Source organism: Pinus tabuliformis, chromosome 4_2, assembly GCF_031772625.1.
Source record: "Pinus tabuliformis cultivar Carrire ecotype Pingquan chromosome 4_2, CPIR1, whole genome shotgun sequence".
In the NCBI taxonomy this organism is placed as follows: Eukaryota; Viridiplantae; Streptophyta; class Pinopsida; order Pinales; family Pinaceae; genus Pinus; species Pinus tabuliformis.
In genome coordinates, this window is record NC_142304.1 from 394,633,031 (window position 1) to 394,657,948 (window position 24,918).

Here is a 24,918-nt window from a genome sequence, read left to right on the forward strand (position 1 = left end):
TCATTAAGCCAGCACACTTTCATGCATGTATCGTTAATGTTGTAAGGTTATTATTTAGATGTTTGCATTATGTGTTATGTTAATTTGTACTAAATAAATAGAACCACTTCATTGGCTTTGGTACTTATATTGTTTAATGTGTGTTATATTTTCTTTAATGATCATTGTGCCTATGTGAACTATTTCACTAGGTAACTAATGAATTTTTCCTTTCTCTTGTGTGCCTCTCCTAGGATAGTACTATTACTTTCCTTCTAGAGGCTCACTCTTTATTTCCCTCTCATGAAAGCCTTGTTTTATACACTGAAATTGGTGTTTCACAATGCCAACTTACTTTTTTGTTCAAAGGTTATGTGTATAATACCTTATGTTATCCATTGAAACCAAGTAAAACCTTAAATTTATGGTGGTCGGGCCAATACTCCAAATGGGGCTCCTACTCTAAATAGTGTGAGGTCTAATTGGGAATTCACATCGGGGAGAACCCATGTATGTTGGAAGTACCTAGCACCATCAACAATATCTTTCTGCCATTTATTTTATTCATAATGTTTGGTTAGGGTTTTTCATCTCTAGTTAGATTTCATATTCATCTCTTCTTTTAGATAAATTTTTTTCATGTTCTTTCCTCACACCCAATAAACTATGAAGACAAAGCTACAAATGGAAAAGACAAAAGAGACCACCATAACAACACAAAATAAAAAACAAGAAGCAACATGGCCATCCTCAAAGTCAACAAAAGGAAACAAGAAAATTGTAACAAAGTCATGGAAAACATATTCCCCTTGGCATGTCTCATCTAGGAATCCCTCACAACTCAATTCTTGGATTTTTTATTCCTCTCTTCATTGCAAATTATTAGTTAAGGTGTCTAGAGTTTATATGTTATTTTCTCTTTACAACAGGCATGGGGTCCTTCCCCCTTACACTCATTAGAGAAATTTTTATTTTTATAATGGGCCTTTTAAAGAATACTATAAAATAATCGTGGAAATAATAGAATAATATTAAATTACATCATCAAATTTTAGAGGGAAAAAATAAAACTCTACTTTTCCAACTCACATTTTCAACTTATCTCCCAACAAATTCACTCAAATTTCTAGTGGGTGCACTCGTTCGATGTAAAATTTAATTCTTCATCCAAGGAGTACCCATGTTACATACTTCTGATGGACCATGCTACACAAAAACTGAGAAATACATGGAAAAAGTTATTGCAATCGTGTTTTTAATGTATTTCTTATTTTCTGTGTAGCAGGATCCATCGAAAGTACGCAACATGAGTAGTCCTTTGATGAGTATTTAAATTATGCATCCAATGAGTGCTCTTGCTCAAAATTTGAGTAAAACCATAGGGAGATAAGTTGAAAATGTAGTTTTTTATTGTTTTTGTTGTTTTTATTTTTTTAATTTTTTACTCCAAAATGGTGAATCATCCCCCATGATTGACATCATCATCTTCAATCCTATTGGTTCTTCTAAAGTTGACTTTGGTTGTACATTTATGTTTTTGAGGCCCATTTTAGACCTCGAAATTTCTCTAATGCCTATGCATTTCAATTGCCTCAGCACACATCATGTTAGTACAATTGTCTTAACATAATCATTCTCTTCTATAATATCATAAACACATGTTCATGTCATACATTTAATAATACTTCGAATGAGCTTACAATCAAAGGTTCATAATAAATATTTTTATAAAAATTATCTATAGAACCATTAAATGGTAGCACACTACTACATAGTATACCCATCATGTTGGCAGTGTATCCATGTCAAAAGGCATAAGTGTCACTTGTGCCATTATCCCATTAGCACCCTCTCTCTCTCTCTCTCTCTCTCTCTCTCTCTCTCTCTCTAGTATTGATATCTTAAGATTACATACAAATATTGTGTTAGCTCCCCAATTAGCTTTCCACGTATTCTTGGTCACATATTTACCACTATGCGTTATTAATCATCTAAAGCATGTTAAGACAATAGACTCAGAGCATTTTTTCATGGACATTCATTATTTTATGCACCTAGCATCTCATTACTAGATATATTTTTTAGTGAACATGCATCTCTACACTATTTAATTTTCTACAATTTTTTATCTTTCCTATATTGTCATTCATCAACTTATGGAATTTTTACAAATGTTTGAAAGAAAATAAATCGAACTAGTAAAAGCTATGTTAAGATATTTCACCCTCATAGTTATGGTTGCATCATTAATCCATAAACTTATTCAATGCCACTACGTCATTCTAGGGAATCTATTTGACATCCTTCCTATTTATCCTTCTACATCAACACAAATCAATCTTTATGTGGAGGAGTTATAGTTAACAACCATTTCAACCAATGAAAAATTTCTTTATATTTTTTGTTCAAGACAAAATTAATTCCTTTTCCATTGTGGTAATGTTATAAAACAATCCAATTAGTGAAACCACCCCGAATATACAAGATAAGTCTATAACCACATAAAAATTGAATTCCCACTACATATTTCACGTATATAATGATCCATGTTCTTTAGGCCTTTGTATGCTCCATTACACTTCCTAGGAAATTTACATGTTCTTAGTTGATCAGGTGCTCAAAAAATAGCTCAAATTTCAAAGTTGTCGAATTGGTTTGGAACCTAGACGACCACGTAGTGCTCATCATCTCGAATCTGGTGCAACTCATTTCACATGAAACGAAATTCGTATGACTCCAGAAACAAGTTCTGTTCATTTTCCCAAATAGAAGAAATAAAAAAAAGGGACAACCCAGTTAGCAGTTCATACTACTGACATGGCACTAACTGGGAAGGTGATTTGGAAATTGACTTGGTCAAAGAATTTCTCAGCTTATGAAATCATGCCAAGTGGCACATTCTGAATGGTCGAAATTTCATGGTTCTAATTGGTTGGAATGATGGCCAACCACGAGCTAACACATGGCCCATCCAGAGGCCGCAACGTGGCAGCCCAAGAGGCCACCAAAATTATTTCCATAGATTGAGCGAAGGTAGGGGGGTCGAACCTATTAACTCCCCACACACAACACAACCACTTACCATTGTGCCACACCGTTATGACTTAACCATATAAGTTCACGCCGAATATTTAAATGACAACACCGTATAGTTTGGAGGTTGGGTCAGATTTAACCACCCCCATGTGAACGTTGCTTATGCTAACCATCAACATTTTATATGACCGCCCAGAGGACGTCCACCACTTGACCACCAGAGGAAACTGCCCATGTGAATACTAATGAAATTAACTGCCAACAACTTATTCGACCGTTGGAGGAAAGGGGCTAACATCGGGGGCTATCCCCTAGGCGCATGACCCCCCCATATGACCCTAAATTCTTGCATTGTAGGCCTCGGAAGCCAAATTAACTGTCTGACAAACCCGCCCAAATTTCGGTGGATTTGGTGGCCCAATAGCTGAAAATGGGGAAAAAATGGGGGTTCAGTGCAAGATTTTGGGCAAATTGTAGACAAAATAGTGGAGAAACTAGGATAGGTCATAATGTCTCTAGTTTTCAACCAAATTGGGTGCATAAAGAGGCTAGGAAACCATTTTCTAACATTATGGACTCACTGGAACAAATTTCAGAAGCATTTGAGTATTTTAAACACATCGTTTTACATATTTGACCATAATAGAGAGGCCTAAGCCATTGGGACTTCGACGAAGGAGACATAACCGAGGAGGGGTTAAATCCTTCATCATGTTCTTGTTGTGATGTGTTTTTGGTGATGTTCTATACATTTAGATATTGCTACTCAGTTTCTATTTTATGTAAAATTTCTCATAAAATTAACATAAAACTCATTTTCACTTGCAATAAACTCATGAATCCTTAAGCGCATGAATATAATTTTGTTTCTAATCTGAGGAGGATCTTAGCACAACAAAGCTAATATTCTTAATTAGATCATTCTGGTATCAGAGCACTAGGTTTGCTTTGTGCAAGAAGGATTTGACTGTTTGCAAGTGTATGTCATGTTTAGAAGGTTAAAACTCAAAAGAGGAGAAGGGAAGCTAGTTGGAAGCCCTGAAGTTGGGTCAAAGGGAAGGAGGGAAAGGTTAACACAATCTCCAACACTAGTTCATCCTCAGGTTGCATTTGGGACTCTAGTGAGTATGTCTTATGAAGGAGAACCTACAAACATGATAGAAGAGGAGAAGGTCTTCAGGAAGGCTTTCTTTAATATGAAAAAGATGGTAAAGGTCCTCTATGAAGAGAGGATTACCAGGATGCAGGGTGAAAGCACCAAACCTCCCAAAGGAGAAGGTTCTTTAGGAGGATGTAATTGAAATGGAGGTAATGGAAATGGAGGTAAACCTCCACCCTCTCCACCGTCTTCTTCATCTTCTTCTTCACAGGCATCTTCACCCTCTCCCACTAACAAAACCCTTATTCATACTCATCAACATACCTCAAAAGGAACTGGTAAATCACCCTTATTAAAACTTGATGTTAAATTGGAGTTTCCCATGTATAATGGTGAAGTGAATGTAGAGAATCTTGATAATTGGATTCGTCAGTTGGAGGTCTATCGCAAAATTCAAAACCTTCAAGAGCATGACATAAAGATTTAGTTAGCTTCCTTGAGAATGGAGGGTGGAACACTAGTATGGCAGGAATCAAGGACACAAGAGGAGATAAAAAAAAATGGTAAGATGTCAATTTCTTGTTCTGATTTCATTGCTACAATTAAAAGACAATTCTACCCTCTATGTTATATGCAGAAATCCATCATGAATTGGCAGAACTTTAGTTAACTTGAAGGTCAAAATGTGCAATATTACACCCAGGAATTCAGAAAAGGGTCTCTAATGTTGGGTGTGGATTTTCATTCACAAGACACGTTGTTGAAGTACATAGTGGGTTTACACAATTACCTTACGTATACTATCTTAATCTTTAATTCGAATATTCTAGATGATGTGTGTGTGCAAGCCACTCTTCTTGAGGCAAGAGGGAAAAAGACTCCAGAAGAAGCTAGTAAAAGGCCATTTAAGGGTAAAGGAAAAGAAAGGGTTTCAAAGGGAAGGGAAAGCAAAATGCATCTATCAAGAAGTAAGGAGAGAAATTAACATGCAAACATTGTTCTAAAGACGACCACGATGAATCTCATTGTTGGAAGCTTCATCTCAAAATGAAACCAAATGAATTCAACAAAAAGGGAAAACAAAAGACAACTGCAACCACTCAACGAGATTTGGGATTCGATTCAAGTGATGTAACTAAAATTACAACCATGGCTATGAAAGGAAAAGAAACCATTGCTAGCACTAGTACTTCAAATTCACACAATGAAACTCCAAATGAAAACAAGAGGATAGAACATTTTTAGATAAGGGTGATCTCAAAACATAGAAAAATTGATACACTTTTCGACAGTGGCTCTCAAGCTAATCTTATCTATGAAAACATTATCAAATGTTAAACTTGGATACCATTCCACATCATAAGCCATATCCAATTGGAAAGGTATGTGATAATGCACAATTGCAAGTTACTAGAAAATGTAAACTAAAATTCGCCATTACTGCAAATTTCATAGATGAAGTGGAGCTTGATGTTGTGCCATTAGGCATGTGTGGTATAGTTTTGGGTAGCTTGTATCTCTATGATAGAAAATCTATCTTCCATAGACATGAGCACAAATACCATTTGTTCAAAGATGGAGTAGAATACATTGTGAGAGCTCATAGCAAGAAACTAAATCTTTCACTTGTTAATGCGGGGTAGATGAAAAGACTAGTGAATTCAAGCAAGAATTTTGTGCTTCTAATGATCAAACCCAAGAATGATGTTGATAATGAAGCTTTTAAAGGTTTTGATTCAAGATTGAAATCTGAATTGGTTGACATAGTTAACCAATATGATGAGATGTTTTAGGAACCAAAAGGATTTCTTCCCAAGAGAGGAATCCAACATGAGATATAGTTGGAACTATCGAACTGGCATAGAAGTAGAGGGGTACCTTCGATAGTGCTTAGGGAACGATGGCGATTTAGGGTTTTTTTCAGACCCTACAATGGCTGACCTGCTCAAACCATGGCACCTTTGCAATAACTCATCAGCAACACTGGCAATAATATATGACAACGAATAGAGTATTCATCATGGATAGCTTCCAGGGGGAGGACATGGTGCCTCCCCCCACTGATCAAGGAAAACCTCAAATGCAAACTGGAAATGATAGGAAGAAGCCACAGGAAGAAGCAGAAATGAATCACAATGCACAGATAGATAACACGGGAAGGGATGAGATTCCTAAAGAAACCTCTGGAACATGCAAACCTGTCACAGCAGAAAGACCAAATATTGAACTACCAAGTCAAAGAATCAATACCCAAATCCAGTAGATGAAGGATCATGCATTAATAGGGAAATTTATCGGCTTCTGGCCCACATAGAAAGCCCTGCATGGTTGGATAGTAGCCAAATGGAAGCCAAAAGGGCACATCACCTTGCAGCTGGGACCAAAGGGCTTCTTCATGACAGTCTTCAACTACATAGAGGACTGGAATAGGGTAATCGATGGAGGACCCTACTTCTTCAATGCTGTTGGTCTTTACCTGAGAGACTGGATTGAGAGATTTAACCCGGACAAAGAGGATCTAAGCTGGGCACCAGTATGGATCCGTCTATATTCCCTTCCTCTGGAGTATTGGGATTAAGATACACTGAAAGATATTGGAAATGGACTGTGGGAGTTCATTAAAATTGCAGAGGAGACAAAAGTCAGAAGATATACTTCCTACACCCGCATTTGTGTCTATATGCATCTAAGCCAAGCTCTTTCAGACACGGTAAGTCTATATCATGATGATTTTGAGTGGATTCTGTCAATAGATTACGAACATGTTCCATTCAGACGCAGAAAATGTCATGCCCATGGCCATCTCTTTCATGATTGCCCGCTAAATATGAATCCCCCAACTTATACCTCCTCAGAGAAACTTGATTCTAAAGGTTTCACCAAGGTAAACAATTGCAAAAAGAACCACAAAAAACCTGCATCAATCCCTAAAAAGCCTTCCGCCAACACCTCAATGTCATCCACCAGAAACAACTTTGACATCTTAGCTCAACCTTCTCCGACAGACACTGAGTTCCCCTTACCCTCTGATGAACCTCTCAAGGCAACCTCTAAGGTCAACCCCACGGGCTCAAGGCAAACTCAAAAGCCCTTGCAATCCATAGATCTCACCACCTCCACACCCAATATGACCCCGATCTGGAAACCTCATGGCATGGATATAGAATTTTTGCAGCAAGAGACCACCGTTACAACAGACTTCGTGGCGGAAAGAAGTGAGGCCAAACATATGGAAGAAGAGCCTGAAAGCATAGACATAGGCAATCTAGACATATTGGGAATGGAACAAGTTTTTAGGAAAAAAGAATTTGACAAGATCCCAGAAATATAGCTAGAAATCTTGGAACTCATCCTTTCCAAAGCACATCAGCAAAGATCTTTAGGTATTCAACCCAGAAGTCAATGGGATGGAAAAAACATTCCTAAAGACAATAAAAAACAAGGGAGAAATACAGACCTCCAAAGAACCATCTATATTGGGGAAATTCTAGTGGAATTAGGAAGAGATTCCAAGCTTACAAAGTATTACAGTCCCCTACCCAATAATGAAACATGAAGCTCACATCTTGGAATATAAGAGGGTTAAACAACCCTGGGAAATAGAGAATGATAAAAAACATGATTTAGCAAGAGAAACCTCAAATCTTCTTCATGCAAGAAAAAAAATGTAATTCTACCACACATGGCCAAACTCTTGCCAAAGCATGGCCAGGTAGTCAAGTAGTAGCAGTGGATGCCTTAGGAGCTTCTAGAGGACTAGCAATAGCTTGGGATGAACAAGCTATCATGCTTACTAATATCCATGCGAGTCATCATTTCATTCAAGCCACTTTTCATATAATAGGGACAAATGTGCATGGTCACCTCACCAATATCTACTTCCCCTAGGAAGCAGTGAATAAGATAGCCATTCTGATTACATTAACTCTGATCAACTCCACCAGAATTCATCCACTCTAGATTACAGGGGGAGACTTCAATATGATAACTAAACTGGAAGAAAAAAGCAGAGGCAGGAATAAACTAGATAGTGAAAGTATCCATTTAAAGAATTTCATACAAAACAACTGGCTTATAGATATGCCATTCAATAATGGTATCTACACATGGAATAATAGAAGAACTGGCACCCAACAAATCGCCTCCCGACTGGATAGATTTCTACTTTCAAACAATGCCATCCATCTTGGAGGAGATCTTTCAGCCTCGATCTTACCTCTTTCTGGCTCAGATCATTGGCCTATTTCGCTCCAATGGCAAAGACCCGGGAACAACACTCGGAGACCTTTTCACTTTGAAGCCTTCTGGCTGATGCATCCAGACTTCAACAACCTGATACATACAGCTTGGAAAAGCTTCAGCCCCCCAGAAGGTTAAAAAATGTATCAATTCCAACAAAAACTCAAATATCTCAAAAAGAACATCAAGCAAATGAAAAGAATCCAGCAAACAATCATTACTGAAGGAAGAACTGAAGCCCTCTCAGAGCAGGAAAATCTCCTTCAGATTCAAATAGTAGAAAGAGAAAAGCAAGAGGAACACTCTGGAAACAAAAATCTAGAGTCAGATGGCTTAAGGAGGGAGAGAGAAATACAAAATTTTTTCACCGCACCACCATACAAAGAAGAATGCACAACAATATCACTCATATTCAGAATCAGCAAGGAGTATGCTTGGAAAACCATGAGGACATAGAACAAGAGCTTCTTACATATTTCAAACGAGTGCATCAAGAACCACAAGTCGACCGACAGCCAGCTATAGAGAATATTATACAGAACATTCTGAAAATTATAACAGAAGAACACAATCAGCTCCTCCTTCGTCCGATATCTCTATAGGAAGTTGAGTCTACTACACAATAGCTCAAGGAAGGAAAGGCTCCTGGTCCAGACGGTTTCACCTCAAATTTCTTTCATAATTTCTAGGATCTCATTAAAGAGGAGGTCTGGCAGGTAGTTGAAGAATCTCAGACTTCATGATGGATGCTTCCTTCTTTGAACGTGACTTTTATTGCCCTTATCCCCAAAGAAGAGCAATCTTTAAGTCTGGACAAATTTAGGCCTATTGCTCTCTGTAATGTCATTTACAAAATCATATCTAAAGTTATCGCCTCTCACCTAAAGCCATTGCTACCTAGGCTCATCTCGCCAGAGTAATCGGGATATGTGGAAGGGCGGCAAATCATAGATGGCATCATTCTCACCCATGAGATCATACACTCCCTGAAGCAGTTCAAAAAAGCAGGTATGCTTCTTAAAATTGACCTTTAAAAATCTTTCGATACGTTAAGTTGGACTTACATTCAAAAGATGTTGACAGCCTTTGGCTACTCCCTTCCTTGGGTTAGATGGGTTATGAGTCTTATAGCCTCCTCTCTTTTCTCCATTCTGGTCAATGGCATACTTTCCACCCCCTTTCATCCCTCTAGAGGCATCCAACAAGGAGATCCTCTTTCCCCCTTTCTATTTGTTTTAATGGTGGAAGGGCTTGGCTGAAGTATCAAAAATGCTCTTCACTCACAGTAGCTCAAAGGTATTTCCTTCCCTAGCACCCCTACATTTACCTACCAACAATTTGTGGATGATAACATACTATTTAGCCATCCCTTGGTTCATGGGGCCCATAAAATAAAATCCCTTATGAATGAGTTCTCTGAAGCCTCTGGTGCCAGCATTAATAATGTTAAATCCCAAATCTTTTTCTTTCATACCCCTTCCATCACTCAATCTTCTATAGCACGCATTTTTGGATTCTTGGTTGCCTCTCTCCCCTCTAAATATCTGGGTGCACCCATGACTGACTCTGCATTAAAGCACTCTACCTAGCAACTGCTCCTAGAGAAATTGGAAGCTCGCCTTTCCTCCTGGACTTATAGAGCCCTCAATATGGCTAGTCATCTAGTTTTAGTTAAAGCTGTCCTGCAATCCATGCCTCTTTATCTTTTCTCTATTTTGGCAGCACCAAAATGGGTGCTTAAGCGAATAAAAAATCCTCAAAATTTTTTATCGGGATCCTTGGGACAAAACAGAAAATGGGAACTAGTCAAGCGGGCTATGATTTGCCTTCCAAAACTTTTAGGGGGCACTGGGCTTTGAGATCCTCAACATAGCAATGCATCAATGGGAGCACGTTTGTGGTGGAAATGGATTTCTACTCTGCATACACCCTAGGCTATCCTTTGGACTGCCAAATATGCAAACAATTGACCGACAAATGAGTTAATTCCACTCACAGAAAAAGGTTCCTTAATTTGGAATGCGGCTAGTCAGCACAAAGCTATAATCCGACAACATAGTTTCTAGGAAATAAGGGAAGGAAACAATGCATGCTTTTGGGATGACTCTTGGTAGTAGAGACCCAAGCTGAGTGACCTAATTAGACCTCAAAAAACACAGGAATGGGAAGAGCATTAGATGGATACAGTCAGCTAGCACTGGACACCTACTCTCAATCAGGGATACAGACAATGGATAAGCACGACTCACATTATCAGGCAAGGAACAAAGTCTATTCATAAGAATTTGGAGACAGAGCTTATCAATAGGAAAATTCATTTTTTCTGACAAGAAGGACATAATACGATGGGGTTATAATGCACGTGGAACTTTTACCACTCAAGAGGCATACAAACTAATAATTGGCAATTAAACAGTCAAGGATCCTCTCTGGGACAAAGTATGGTCCCCAAACATTTAGAAGTCCTATGGAGAAGCTTTTGCAACAACCTTCAGGAAACTTTAATGGTCCAAACTTGGAATGAAGAGGACTTTCCTTCCCTTCCATAGGAGCAGAATATATGGACAAATTGGAATCTTCAGATGAATTAGGTACAGGCAAAACATAGCAAATCATCTTTACATCACAGTATTCCAAACAAATGGATCCCTCCACCACATAATATGATACAATTAAACTTTGATGGACCCTCAAAAGGTAACCCAAGCAAAACAGGGTATGGAGGAGCATTTAGGGATCACAAAGGCAAACCTCTTTTAATTTTCCTAGGCTCAATTGGATGGGATACGAACAATTATGCAGAGCTAGAAGGGTTATGGCAAGGGCTTCTTTTAGCTCAATGACATAGCTTCTTCCCCTTAGTAATTAAGGTGACTCTCAAATTCTTATTAATATGGTTAATCAGATACTGCAAGGGACCCCGACATACAAAGTGGTCAGTAGCTGGAGACTGGCAGAAAGATTAGAGCTCATAGAACAACACCTCACCACTAACAGAGTAGTCACTTTCAAACATATCAGAAGAGAAGGCAACAAAGTAGCTGATCTCCTGGCAAATTTGGGGGTGGATCGTGATCCGACTCTACATACAGGTTCACTCAACATTGTTAGGACCTCATATTGTCTCTTTTTTACCATACATTTTTCTATAATGTCAGCCTTTTTCAACTTACATTTAAAGTCCTTGATCACTGTTTTAACCCGAGTATCCCAAAGGTACACAATATTTCTTCTCATCACTATACGTTTAATTATTTTGCATATAATTATGCTATCTTCATTATTAACCATTGAATTGATAGTTGCTGAATGGTTAAAAGAACAATGTGCAGTTCACGTTGCTGAAACTGCCTGGAGATTGCAAGACTACTTCCATAGTTCTTGAAACAGCAGGAACAACACACAAATCTCGTGGCTGAACAGTTGTGATCTGCAGTTTAGATTCGACAGCAGTGAAAGGTGATCACCAAAGGAGTTTCTATATTGGATGAAACGATCATGATCTAAAGACAGTATTTTTGTAACGGCATTTTGTTAAAGGGAAAAATTGACTTCCCTATTTTTGTACAAAGGGTTAAAATAGGACTTACAATGTAATATATTGTAATAGATGTTTCCTCTTTAAAAAGAGGAGACATCTACATTAGAGGGGGACAAACAGACTGTGGAAGGAGGCTTAGTTGAAGGAACAAAACTGGAATCCGTTTTCTCTATAACATGACTTATTGACAGATGAATAAAATTTTGATCTGAACATTCCTTTCTAGTTCTTGTTTCCTGGGGAATCTTGTGAGAAGGACAGGGCCCACCTTCATGACAAGATTCACCCATTTTACTTCTGCAGTGTGTTAAGTGTGTCTTTTATTCATGCTTTGTTAACAAAATTGTTTACTAAGTATCATTTTGCTGAAACTCTATTTTCATTTTCAATTAATTGTTGCAGTGTTTATTTTATCAACAGTTAATTCATGTGTGTTACAATTAGATATATAGAGCAAGGTGGCAGCGTGATAATCAGGAAAAGATGCTGAAGGTTCCCACTCCGGGAATATGGTCCTGTTCTCTGTTACAACATATCCAGCACTCTCCTGTGCAGATTGATTCTTTAGATTCCTTTCTTTTAAGCATTCTTTGCTAGCTGTCTGCAATAGGTTGTTTTGCTGTAACTCAAGAGTGGAACTTTAGTTTGCTTAAGGCAAAGTAAGACCAGTCTTTACTACAACTTTTGTTGCTTTTAGGATTGAGTACATATAGTGTGCAGTTTCCTTTAAAATAACAAGACTTCCTTGGGTTGACAATTTATGTAGCACTTTGTTGTTTAATTCAATAAGCAATTAAAGTGACCAACATTTTGGCGCCGTTGCCGGGGAAGGAAATTATAGATTTTAAAATCACTGATGATTTTCTTATAGATATGTAGGATGCATGAGAGGATGCAAGAAAACTAATCCTATAGGTGGCAAAGGAAAAGGAAGAGGAGGAAGAAAAACTTTCATCGATGAGATTATTTCAAAAGCTGAGACTTCTCATAGGCGAAGCTCTCGGAGGCCACAGACTTAGCACTCTCTCCAAACAGACTACCAAACAGAGGAAGTAGTGGGACCTGAAAGGGTCGTAGAAATAGTAGAGCATACCGAGGAACTAGTGGAGGAAGTTGAAGAACCAATAGAATATATTGAAATTGAAGAACCAATAGAGGATATTGAAATTGAGGAACCAGTTCAGGATATTGAGAGTCCAACAGAAAACACTGAAGACCGGGCAAGTGCAATAGGAAAGTAACCAATGGATGGAAACAATGAAGGAATCTTTGGTGGAGAACATAGAGGTGAAGGAAGAGGCAAGAATTCTCTCTCCACCTTGGAATTCCCTATTGAGGAACTTACCAGAGGAACAACTCCTATGAAGAATATTCCACTCTCATCCCTACATAACTTCCATGGTTTATCCTCTGAAGACCTTGATGAGTTTCTTTTTGAGTTTGATATATTGTGTAGAAGTTACAATTATGTTAATAATGCTCAAAAATTGAAGTTGTTTCCAGCAACATTAAAAGGAAATGCACTAAGACGGTTTATGAGCTTGGGAGGTCATGTGATCACAACATGGGATCAGATGAAAGAGAACTTTCTGGCCAAATACGAAGACTATTGACGGACGAGAGAAAAAAGGGAGGAATTATTCAAGAAGGTTCAGAAGGAGGATGAAAATCTGGAGGACTTTGTGGAAAGACTCCAGTATAATCTGTAGAGATCTGAGCACCCTGATGTAAGTAAAGATATTCTTAAAACAATATTATTGAAAGGGGTAAGGGATGATTGTTTAGATATGTTAAATATGCTTGGTAAAGGGCATATATCTAAAGAATCGTATGATGAAATCATTAACCTCTGTAAGAGGTGTTCAAGAGGAGCTGCAAATAAATCAAAGAGCAGGGATAGTACTTATTCAAGGGTCCATAAATCAGCCAGTGGAGGAGAAACAAGAGCTGAAATAGGTAATCTACTTGAGGAATTCAAGACTGAAATGTTAAGTTCTTTTTCTTCACAGATTAATACCTTGCAGGTTAAGAAGAGACAAGCAGAGGCAGAAACCGCTTTGGCCATCTTCTGTCCTAAATGCAAAGAAAAACATCCGTTAAGGTAATGTCCACTGGACAAGGTACCAATCTGCACCATTTGTGAGAAGGACCATGAAACTCAACAATGCCCCTCTTTACCAGAGATAAAGGCAGCATTACAACCAACTGAGGAGGAAGTTGAAGCAGTTTATCTGCTAACACAAAGGAGGCAATGGCAACCATGAAGACAAGGTATGAAATCTAGTATGCCATTTAATCGTTGGAATAATTATCCTTCTTTTAATCAAGCAAATTACCCACCCTTCAACCAAATGTAATACCCACTCTTTAATCAAATGAATTTCCCACCCACGGAGCAAAAAAACCCTCCCTTTGTAGACCTTGCAATGTGGACTCCCTGGCTTCTACAGTAATCTGATTTTAACCAATGGAACCCAAACTGGAGAGCTCAACAAACTCCATTCACTAACCAATTTCCTCAATTCCAACAACAACTTTCTCTCCCGTCAGGTACCCCACCGAATAATCAGACCATGAAGCCTCAGCTGCCTATACAACCGAACCCTAACCCTAATAATAATAATAAAGCTGTGCAAGTCATCGACATTCAGAACCTACCTACATCTCCTGTGCAATGTAATGATATTCATTTACAATCCGGGAGAATAGTTGAGCCGATCATTGACGATATTACCTCTTCTGACTCTGATAAGGAAGAGACAGAAAAGAATAATTTACCGAATAAGGGTGCTAAAACAGTCAAGCCATCCTCTAATCAAATTGCTGAAACAGTCTAGCCACCATTCCTTGAATGTCTAGCTCTTGCTAAGACACCTGAGCCACCTGTTTTTAATCTTCTAGGGGAACTGCAGAATCTTTACATTAAAATTCCACTTTTACAAGCACTCAGAGATGTGCCAATCTATGCCAGAACCGTCAGAGACATTTGCATCAAGAAACCTGGTAGGAAGGCTAAAGATCCCCTTACAGTTCATGTGATGGGTGATCTAGCTACTTTAATGTCAGGAAAAGTTCCTCCTGTAAAATATGGTGATCCTGGTCACCCTACGGTCATAGTACAGGTCAGAAAAACTATTGTTTCATGAGTTCTGGTAGACCTAGGTGCTGCTATAAATATTATGACCCTTGAAACTGCACAGTTGTTACAATTGAAAAATGTAATTAGAGAGACACCAACTATCCTGGAATTAGTTGATCGTTCCACAATCAAACCGGAGGGGGTCATTGAAGACCTGATCATTTCAGTCGAATCTTGGAATTACCCAGCTGACTTTGTTGTATTACAGACTAAAGCAAAGTTGGGGGGGCATCCTCTGATTTTGGGGAGACCCTGGCTGGCTACAGCAGATGATTTTATCAGCTGTAGATCAGGTTCAATGACAATTTCTAATGGATGTGAAACTAAGCAGCTTACGCTGTACCCTCATGCCACACCTATGATTAACAATGATGATTCTGTATGGTTAGACTATGAGGATAATGATACTCAACCCATTTTGACCATTGGACAAGCCTTAACTCTTAAAGACAACACAGAATATGAAGTAATTAGTAATTGTATTTCTGAACCTTCCTCAGTTACTCCTGAAACATATAATCAGTTAACTGAAATTCTGGATCCTGAAACACAGGAAAAGTTTAAATTTGAAAATCTAACTCAAACATCAACTTTTATATCCTCTAAAAGCATAACTGTAGAAATCAAACCTGGCAAAACATTGAACATAAACCCCAATTTATCAGATGCTGAAACACAACAGCGAATGAAGTTGCTCCGTCAAAACAAGGAAGCATTCGCATGGGACTACACAGATATGAAGGGGATCTCTCCTGAATTATGTACTCATTGTATCTATATTAAGGAAGGGGTCCGACCAGTCTGTCAACCCTAGCGGCGAATGAATCCCAATTTGAGGGAAATTGTTAAGGAATAACTTCAAAAGTTGCTTAATGCAGGGTTTATATACCCCATATCTGATAGTGAATGGGTTTCTCCGTTGGTAATAGTACCTAAGAAAAACAGGAAATGGAGAGTGTGTGTAGATTATAGAGCCTTAAACAAAGCTACCCAAAAAGATCATTTCCCCTTACCATTTATTGATCAGGTGCTGGATAACTTGTCTGGGAAGAAATTCTTTTCCTTTTTAGATGCCTTTAGTGGATATAACCAAATCAGAATTGCACCCCAAGATCAAGGCAAGACCACTTTTACTAGTCCTTGGGGGACTTTTTCTTATAGAGTTCTCCCATTTGGACTATGTAATGCTCCAGCAACGTTTCAAAGAGTAGTGATAGGAATCGTTTCTGATATGCTTAATGATTCTTTGGGGATATTTATGGATGATTTCACTCCCTATGGTGTGACTTTTGAAGATGCATTACAAAACCTTGAGAAAATACTTAAACGATGCATACAAGCTAATAATTCCTTGAGTACCGAAAAATATCATATGATGATGAACGAAGAAATTGTGCTAGGACACATCATTTCATTCCTTGGGATTCAAGTAGATCCATCCAAAGTACAGGTAATTCAGACCCTTCCTATTCCTAAAACACAAACTGATGTAAGAAGTTTTTTAGGACATGCTGGATATTACAGAAGATTTATCAAAAAAATTTCTAAAATAGCTGCTCCTTTGTTTGTGTTACTTATGAAAATGATGAATTTAAGTGGATTGATGCCTGTCAGAAAGCATTTGATGAACTTAAGCATCAGTTGTCTACATCTACTATTCTGAGGGGACCTGATTGGGCACTTCCCTTTCATATATCCTCTGATGCTTCAGATACTGCAATTGGAGCTGTCTTGGGACAAGAAGATAATAATATTCCTTATGCTATCTATTTCATTAGTAAGAATATGACCCCTGCTGAGCTTAATTACACAGTGACTGAGAAAGAATTTTTAGCAGCTATTGACGCTATTTATAAATTTCGACATTACATTACTGGTTATCCTACTTTTTTTCATATTGAGCACTCGGCTATCAAGTATTTAATGAATAAATCTGTTACAAATGCTCGAGTTACCAAGTGGTTATTGTTACTACAAGAATTTGATATTACAATTGTGGATCGACCAGGTAAAGAAAATGTAGTTGCTGATTTCCTTTCTCGGATAAAAACTGATGATAACACTCCGGTAGATGATTCCTTTCCTAATGAATACTTGTTTGCAGTATCTACTCACTCACCATGGTATGCAGACATTGCCAATTATCTGGTTGCAGGGAAGCTACCATCACACCTATCACATCGGGAGAAAAGAAAGATCATTCAACAAAGTGCTCGGTATAGCTAGATAAGTGGGTGTCGTTTTCATACAGGACTTGATCAGGAAATCCGAAGATGCATTAGAGAAGATGAGGTTTATGATATATTGAAGGCTTTTCATGATGGCCCTTGTGGTGGGAATTTTTGCTAATAAGAGAACATCATATAAAATTTTCAGGATGGGTTATTATTGGCCCTCACTTTTCAAGGATGCAAAGAAATATGTCAGGGGCTGCGACATTTGTCATAGAATGGGTCAACCTAATCATAGAGATGAGATGCCACTGAATGCTCAGGTAATACTTGAACCCTTTAAAGGATGGGCTCTAGACTTTGTAGGGCCCATCAATCCTCCATCCAACCAAAGAGTTTATATATTGGTTTGCAATATTACATGACTAAATGGGTGGAGGCTAAGGCACTTATTAGAGCTAATGAAGAATCTGTTTTAACCTTTTTATTGAATAAATCTTCGTTAGGTTTGGAAAGCCTAGAGAACTAGTTACAGATGGAGGACCTCCTTTCAATTCTCATGGTTTTAAAGCTATGCTCCAAAAATATCATATTAATCATAAAATGACTACACCTTATCACCCCCAAGCTAATGGGCAGGTGGAAAGTACAAATAAAGTCATAGAAGCTATTTTAACAAAAACAGTGAAGGAGAATAGGAAGGATTGGTCTCAAAGGCTACCTAAGGCATTATGGGCTTACAGAACCACCTGGAGGAACACTACAGGTTTTTCACCCTATGAATTGATTTATGGAAAAAGTGTTGTTTTTCCTGTGGAATTTGAAATTAAAACCTTAAGAACTGCTTTATTATTAACCTTGATTTGACTGATGCACAGACAGCTAGGTTGCAGCAGTTGCAGGAACTGGATGAAAAAAGGTTGGATGCCATCCATCAGACAACTATGATTCAACAACAAAGAACCAGGTGGCATGATAAAACTATTAAGCACAAGCAATTCTAAAAAGGTGATTGGGCTCTATTGTATGATTCCCGGTTTGAAAATTTTCAAGGGAAATTACGAACAAGGTGGCTGGGACCTTACGAGATAGATATTGTTTTTCCCAATGGAACAGTAAGGCTCCTAACAACTGATGGTTCTAGAACACTATTGTTAGTAAATGGGTATCGGCTTCGTCTATACCAACAACAAATTTCTAAGGATGATTTTAAGGCCACTTGCATGGCAGATTCACATTATATCTTTTTGGGGGAGCCTGTTGCCCCTCATTGCATTTAATCTCTGCATTATATATTCTTGTATTATTATTAGATTAGATTACTTAACTAATAATCCCTGTCAAGGGTTGCCATGTTATAATTTATTATTTTGCAGATCTCAGATTGGGAGGCTGGTTGGAAAGAACAATTGCATTGCAAGAAGGATCAAGTTTCATTTTGGGAAGCATTCTCATCTCATCTCAATTCATAAGCTCACTTTCCCACATTACCTTTCAGTAACACTTTTCTATTTTTCTTTACAACAACATTTCTCTTTATTTCCCCTATTGCTGAAACACCATTTTCCCTGTTGCTAAAACACCATTTTTCCTGTTGCTGAAACACCAATTTTCTCCATTGCTGAAACACAGACTTTCTCCATCTTTCCCTAAAAACACCAATTTTTTTTTTCCATTTCTCCCGTAATTGAAACATTAATTCTTCTCAAAGGAATGGATACATATTTTCCATTGTGAGAAACATCTATTGATCCCTATAACTTTATTATTTCACGACCTCCTCCTATGTTTATAAAAGCCTTTCATGAAAATACCCTCAGAATACAAAACCCTTTTCATAACCATTCGTGATCTATTAGCAATGACATTTTTGAATATCAATCGAAGGTAAACATGAGGTATGCATTTTTTATGTGTGTAAATATTAAACTATAGTTAATGAGAAGATTGTGACATGATTACTACAATCGTCGTACATTCAAACTTATCATTTGAGCCGCAGTTGGGGGGGGGGGGGGGGATACCAAAATTTTGTAATCATTTCACGATAAGCCAATCACCGTCGTTTTTTTACCACGATTATGTCATGTCACCCCATCTTTTTCTTATTATGTCATGACATTATTTTCAAAATTTACTCTGTTTCAGGTGTGGTAACTTGGCTCTATACTATGCATTTTATTGACGCAAGTAACTATGGGAGGCAATGCTATTCGACATGAACTCGGCTCAACAGCTCTATTGGAATTTCACCCAGAGGTATATCAAATTTTTCAGTAGGCAGGCTGTGTGGATTATTTTCAAAGGCTCCAAGAATTTGATCCTCAGCAAGTCCTTGAATTCGCACGTAATCTATAGGAAGGCTACTCTACCGTTCAAGGAGTCCAAATTCCAGTAAAAAAGGATGATATAGCACAGGTTTCAGGTTTACCGGTCACTGGCATTCGATGGTTCAGTCGCAAACATATCATTTTGAACACACAACAGGACTTTCTTCTACCAGGAGAGTGGTTGAGCCTAAAGGCAGGGTTGTTGCACTTCGTTCATTACCACCTCCATGGCCGAAGGTTACCGAATTTGTAAAGCGCTATCTCACCTGCGAATGGCATTACCAGGTAGTTTATCAGCATGATTTTGTTCTATTGAATCATTTAGGACATGGTCATCTGTTAAATATGATGTATTATCTATTGGGTGTCTAAAGAATATGTCACATTATTCCATGAATGCAAAGTACCCGCTCCTGTCCCTCACTCACCATTGTCTTGTTTAGCTTCTAATTCAGAGGGGCCTTGCTCAACAGAATCCCCCTCTCCTTAACAATCCACCCCTAGAACCCCACGAAGATGCTGAAATACCTCAAGTAGTAGCCGAAAATCTCCAAGAAATTGCTGAAATTCCTCGAGCAGTGGCGGAAAATCCTCAGGAATTTGCTGAAGTTTCTCAAACAGCAGTCAAAACTCCCTAATTAAATGTTGAAAATCCCCAGCCACCTGTGAAAGTTATTCCAATTGACCCCTCCATTGCATCAACCCCACCCCATAATTTACTTGAATCATCCACTCCTACTGTCCATATCCCTAGTGATGATTCAGACGCGACATTCCCCTTGCTAGGCTGGAAAGGAAAAGGCAAGAAAAGGTTGTGCCTCCATCAAAAAGATGAACAAGGGCCTCAATTAAAGAAGCTATCACTTTTGATGACCCCCTACCCTAGAGAAGGCTACCCATAAAAGGAAAACTATTGTTCATCCTTCCTTTTTACCTCGAAGACGAACGAGGGCGTCTTCTTAAGAACCAACCAAAGCCACTACCCTAAATTCTCCATCCATTATCCTAAAACCCCATACCCCACCATCGTCCCAAGGCCCTGAATCTTTACCTACCTCACCCTCGGGTACTGAAATGAAAAATGCACGGGATTTTGTGACATCATTTCTTTCAGAGAACGTAGCTGTTACACAAGAACCAACTACTGATTTAGCAGCTGCTTTGCAAGAACCCGCTGCTGATCCATCAAAAGCAGATACCCAAGATAATGTACATCATGTAGCTACCCCACAAGAACCAGCTACTGACTCAGCAGGTGCTACACAAGAACCACCTGATGACGTCCAGGAAACAGACGACTTAGATGTAGCTGCTCTAAAAGAACCAGCTACTGACTCAGCAAGTGCTACACAAGAACCACCTACTGATGTCCCTAGAAAAGACAATTTGGATGTAGTTGTGCCCGCTATTGACTCAGCTGTTGCCACACAAGAACCACCTGCTGATTTCCGGGAAACAAATGATGTATCCGTGCCGGCTACTGACTCAGCAGTTTCCACACAAGAACCACCTGCTGATGTCCAGGAAAGAAATGACCAAGATGTAGTCGTACCAGCTCCTAACTCAGCAAGTGATACACAAGAACCACCTGCTGATGAGCAGAATATAGATAATCAGGAGCCAACGATGCAGTCAGCAGTTGTCACACAAGAGCCATCTACTAATATGAAAAATGTGGATGCACAACATGAGATAGCAACTAAAGAACCAACTAATGATTCAGCTGATGTCACACAAAAACTACCTGCTGAGGCTGCAAGCAATGAAGCCGCTACTGAACAACAACCTTTCCATTCATTAGAATCAGCTACTGAGACAGTGACTACCGCACAAAGCCCAGTCACCTTGGCATCCCTTTTACGAGAAAATGAGTTTCTGAAATCAGAGCTTGAGGTTTATAAGCAAGAACTAATAGTGGCAAGAGAAGCCTATGGGAGAGAACTTAATATATACACCTTAGCTCATGCAGCATCTGCAGTTGAGAAAAGTGCAGAGAAAGATCGATATAGCGAATACATGTGCAGCCAATGTGGTAATATTTATCAGCAAGCCAGTTATAAGATAGTTGAGGTCCCATTGCCTGGAGCCACTTCTGCATCGACTCCTGTTATAGTTAAGAAGGAACACCCTGCTATTACACAAGAACTAGCAGGGCCTTCAATGATTTTTGAAAAGGAAGTGAAACCACAGATATCTTGGCCTACCCTGGTTGTTAAAACTGAAAGTCCTACATCAAGGCCTACAAAGACTGTGTTTACCCAAACTGAACCTCGGCAGTCAAAGACTGTCTTCACTCAGACCATAAACACTCAAGCACAAATGGATGAGTGGAAGAAGGAATATGTCGAGTCACGGGAAAGGATTTTGCAGGAACACAAATTATCATGGAAAAATAATGTATATGCAAATTGGGAAGTGTTGGAACAGTCTTGTGCACAGCACAGGGAAACTAAACAGTTAAAAATGAAATTGTCCCTCATGTTTAATTTTGTTCAGAGACTACTAGCCACCAAGAAACCATCTTTTAATTATTCTATGTTCTGGAAGAGCACCTAGAATTCCTCCAAGCAAAGGCAAACAGAGATGGACGACCTCACGAGGTATCTACACCTCAAGAGTTTATCAAGACATTCACAGAGGCATCATTTAGTGAACAAAACTTGCTCTGTGAATTATACCTCCATAATGAAGCCTTGCCTGAGGATAGGAAATTTAATCCGATTCCTTTGGTTGGGGACATTCAGATTCGAGCCTTTGTCTCTTTCCTGGCTAATCAACTGACATGGAAAAATGCCTTTCTTTCAGCCAACAACAATGAAGATAATCGCCTTCTGTGGATTGGATCCGAACCACAGAATGTTGTTGTTTTTGTTGCTGAACATCATCGGTTTTTAAGGGAACCAAGAATGACCGAGCATTTGAGAGAACTACAGGTAGTAGTCTTACAAGATTGCCAATATTATGTCAAAGCCAAGGGAGCTCTTGCCTTGTAGGCAAACAATTTATTTTGGGAACACTGCCCTTAGGAGAGAAAGGAATATCATCCCTTTAACCCTCTGAATCTTCAAACAGCAATTTCACAGCTACCTAATTATGTGAAATGCATTCAACAGTGTGCTGAAAAGTGGTTAGGATATCATTTTCACTTTCCTCTTCTATGGTTGCCAGCACAGCAGTATAAGGCTTATTTCAGGTTGTCCAAAAAGGAGGAGCTCGTAGCATGGCAGAGAATACAGAATGTCCAGGGTTTCAGAGATTTGGTTGATAGCACCTTCTATACTTACTGTCTAAGCAACTTGCACTGTACAGCCCAGTACTCGGACTCAGACTCAGACCAAACGTTGCACGAGGACATTCAACTCCTTCAGTTGGGGGGGATGTTAGGACCTCATATTGTCTCTTTTTGACCATACATTTTGCTATAATGTCACCCTTTTTCAACTTACATTTAAAGTCCTTGATTACTGTTTTAACCCGAGTATCCCAAAGGTACACAATATTTCTTCTCATCACTATACGTTTAATTATTTTTCATATAATTACGCTATCTTCATTATTAACCATTGAATTGATAGTTGCTGAATGGTTAAAGAACAATGTGCAGTTCACGTTGCTGAAACTGCCTGGAGATTGCAAGAATACTTCCACAGTTGCTGAAACAGCAGGAACAACACACAAATCTCGTGGCTGAATAGTTGTGATCTGCAGTTTAGATTCGACAGTAGTGAAAGGAGATCACTGAAGGAGTTGCTATACTGGATGCAACGATCATGATCTAAAGACAGTATTTTTGTAACGACATTTTGTTAAAGGGAAAAACTGACTTCCCTATTTTTGTACAAAGGGTTAAAATAGGATTTACAATGTAATCTATTGTAATAGATGTCTCCTCTTTAAAAAGAGGAGACATCTACATTAGAGGGGGACGAACAGACTGTGGAAGGAGGCTTAGTTGAAGGAACAGAACTGGAATCCGTTTTCTCTGTAACATGACTTATTGACAGATGAATAAAATTTTGATCTGAACATTCCTTTCTAGTTCTTGTTTCCTGGGGAATCTTATGAGAAGGACAGGGCCCACCTTCATCACAAGATTCACCCATTTTACTTCTGCAGTGTGTTAGGTGTGTCTTTTATTCATGCTTTGTTAACAGAACTGTTTACTGAGTATCATTTTACTGAAACTTTGTTTTCCTTTTCAATTAATTGCTGCAACGTTTATTTTATCAACAATTAATTCATGTGTGTTGCAATTAGATTTACAGAGCGAGGTGGCAGCTTGATAATCAAGTAGAGGTGTTCAAGGTTCCTGCTCCAGGAATAGGGTCCTGTTCTCTGTTACAACATAGCCAACACTCTCCTATGCAAATTGATTCTTTAGATTCCTTTCTTTTAAGCATTCTTTGGTAGCTGTCTGAAATTGGTTGTTTTGCTGTAACTCAAGAGTGGAACTTCAATTTGCTTAAGGCAAAGTATGACCAGTCTTTACTACAACTTTTGTTGCTTTTAGGATTGAGTACAAATAGTACGTAGTTGCCTTTGAAATAACAAGAATTCCCTAGGTTGACAATTTATGTAGCACTTTGTTTTTTAATTCAATAAGCAATTAAAGTGAACAACAAACATAATCACCACTGATTCCCAGCTACACGAATATAATGAACTGGTACAAAGCGAAGAGGCACACCCGGATGCGGGTGATTATTATGAAGTTAATGCAGATTAGACAGAAGGATGGCAGGCGGCCAAGCCACATGGCCACCCGCGTCCCCTTCCATGCCAATTTATGGCAAGCTACAGTCGGTCTGCAGGCACCATTACTATGGTGCTCAAGTCAAGGAATTTGCAGCAGGCATAAGGCCATGGCTTCCACAAGACATAATTCATTCAACCCTTCCCCGCTAAACTGCTCTTGCCCCCCTCATGCTGCGGAGCCGAGCTCACGCACAATTACTGGAAGGCGATGTTGGATTCTCAGCTGTGTTGATTTGGGGAATGGCTTCCATTTCTCTCAAACAACTCACTGTGCGCTGAATTCCACCCAGAATTCCTCTGTTTCTCCTCTGAATAGCTCCATCAACTCTAGAGTTACCTCTGCCTCCCCAATTGCAATCACTGAACACAACATAGCCATTTTAGCCCAGCTCAACAACCGTCATTCAGCCATGGTGCGTACTCGCCATTGAATGCGTAGCAAGGGAGGTGATAGTTGAGGAGGAAGCATTTGCCTCCCCTTGATGCCCAACCCTGAATCAACTACTCCTTCCTCTTCCCCTTCTACTACTCATTTTTCTAGTAGATACCCTGAAACTCACAGTGGTAGAGGTCGGGAATAGGCTCATGGTGCTAGAAGAATGACCACTGCTACCCAAACAGCTAATCTC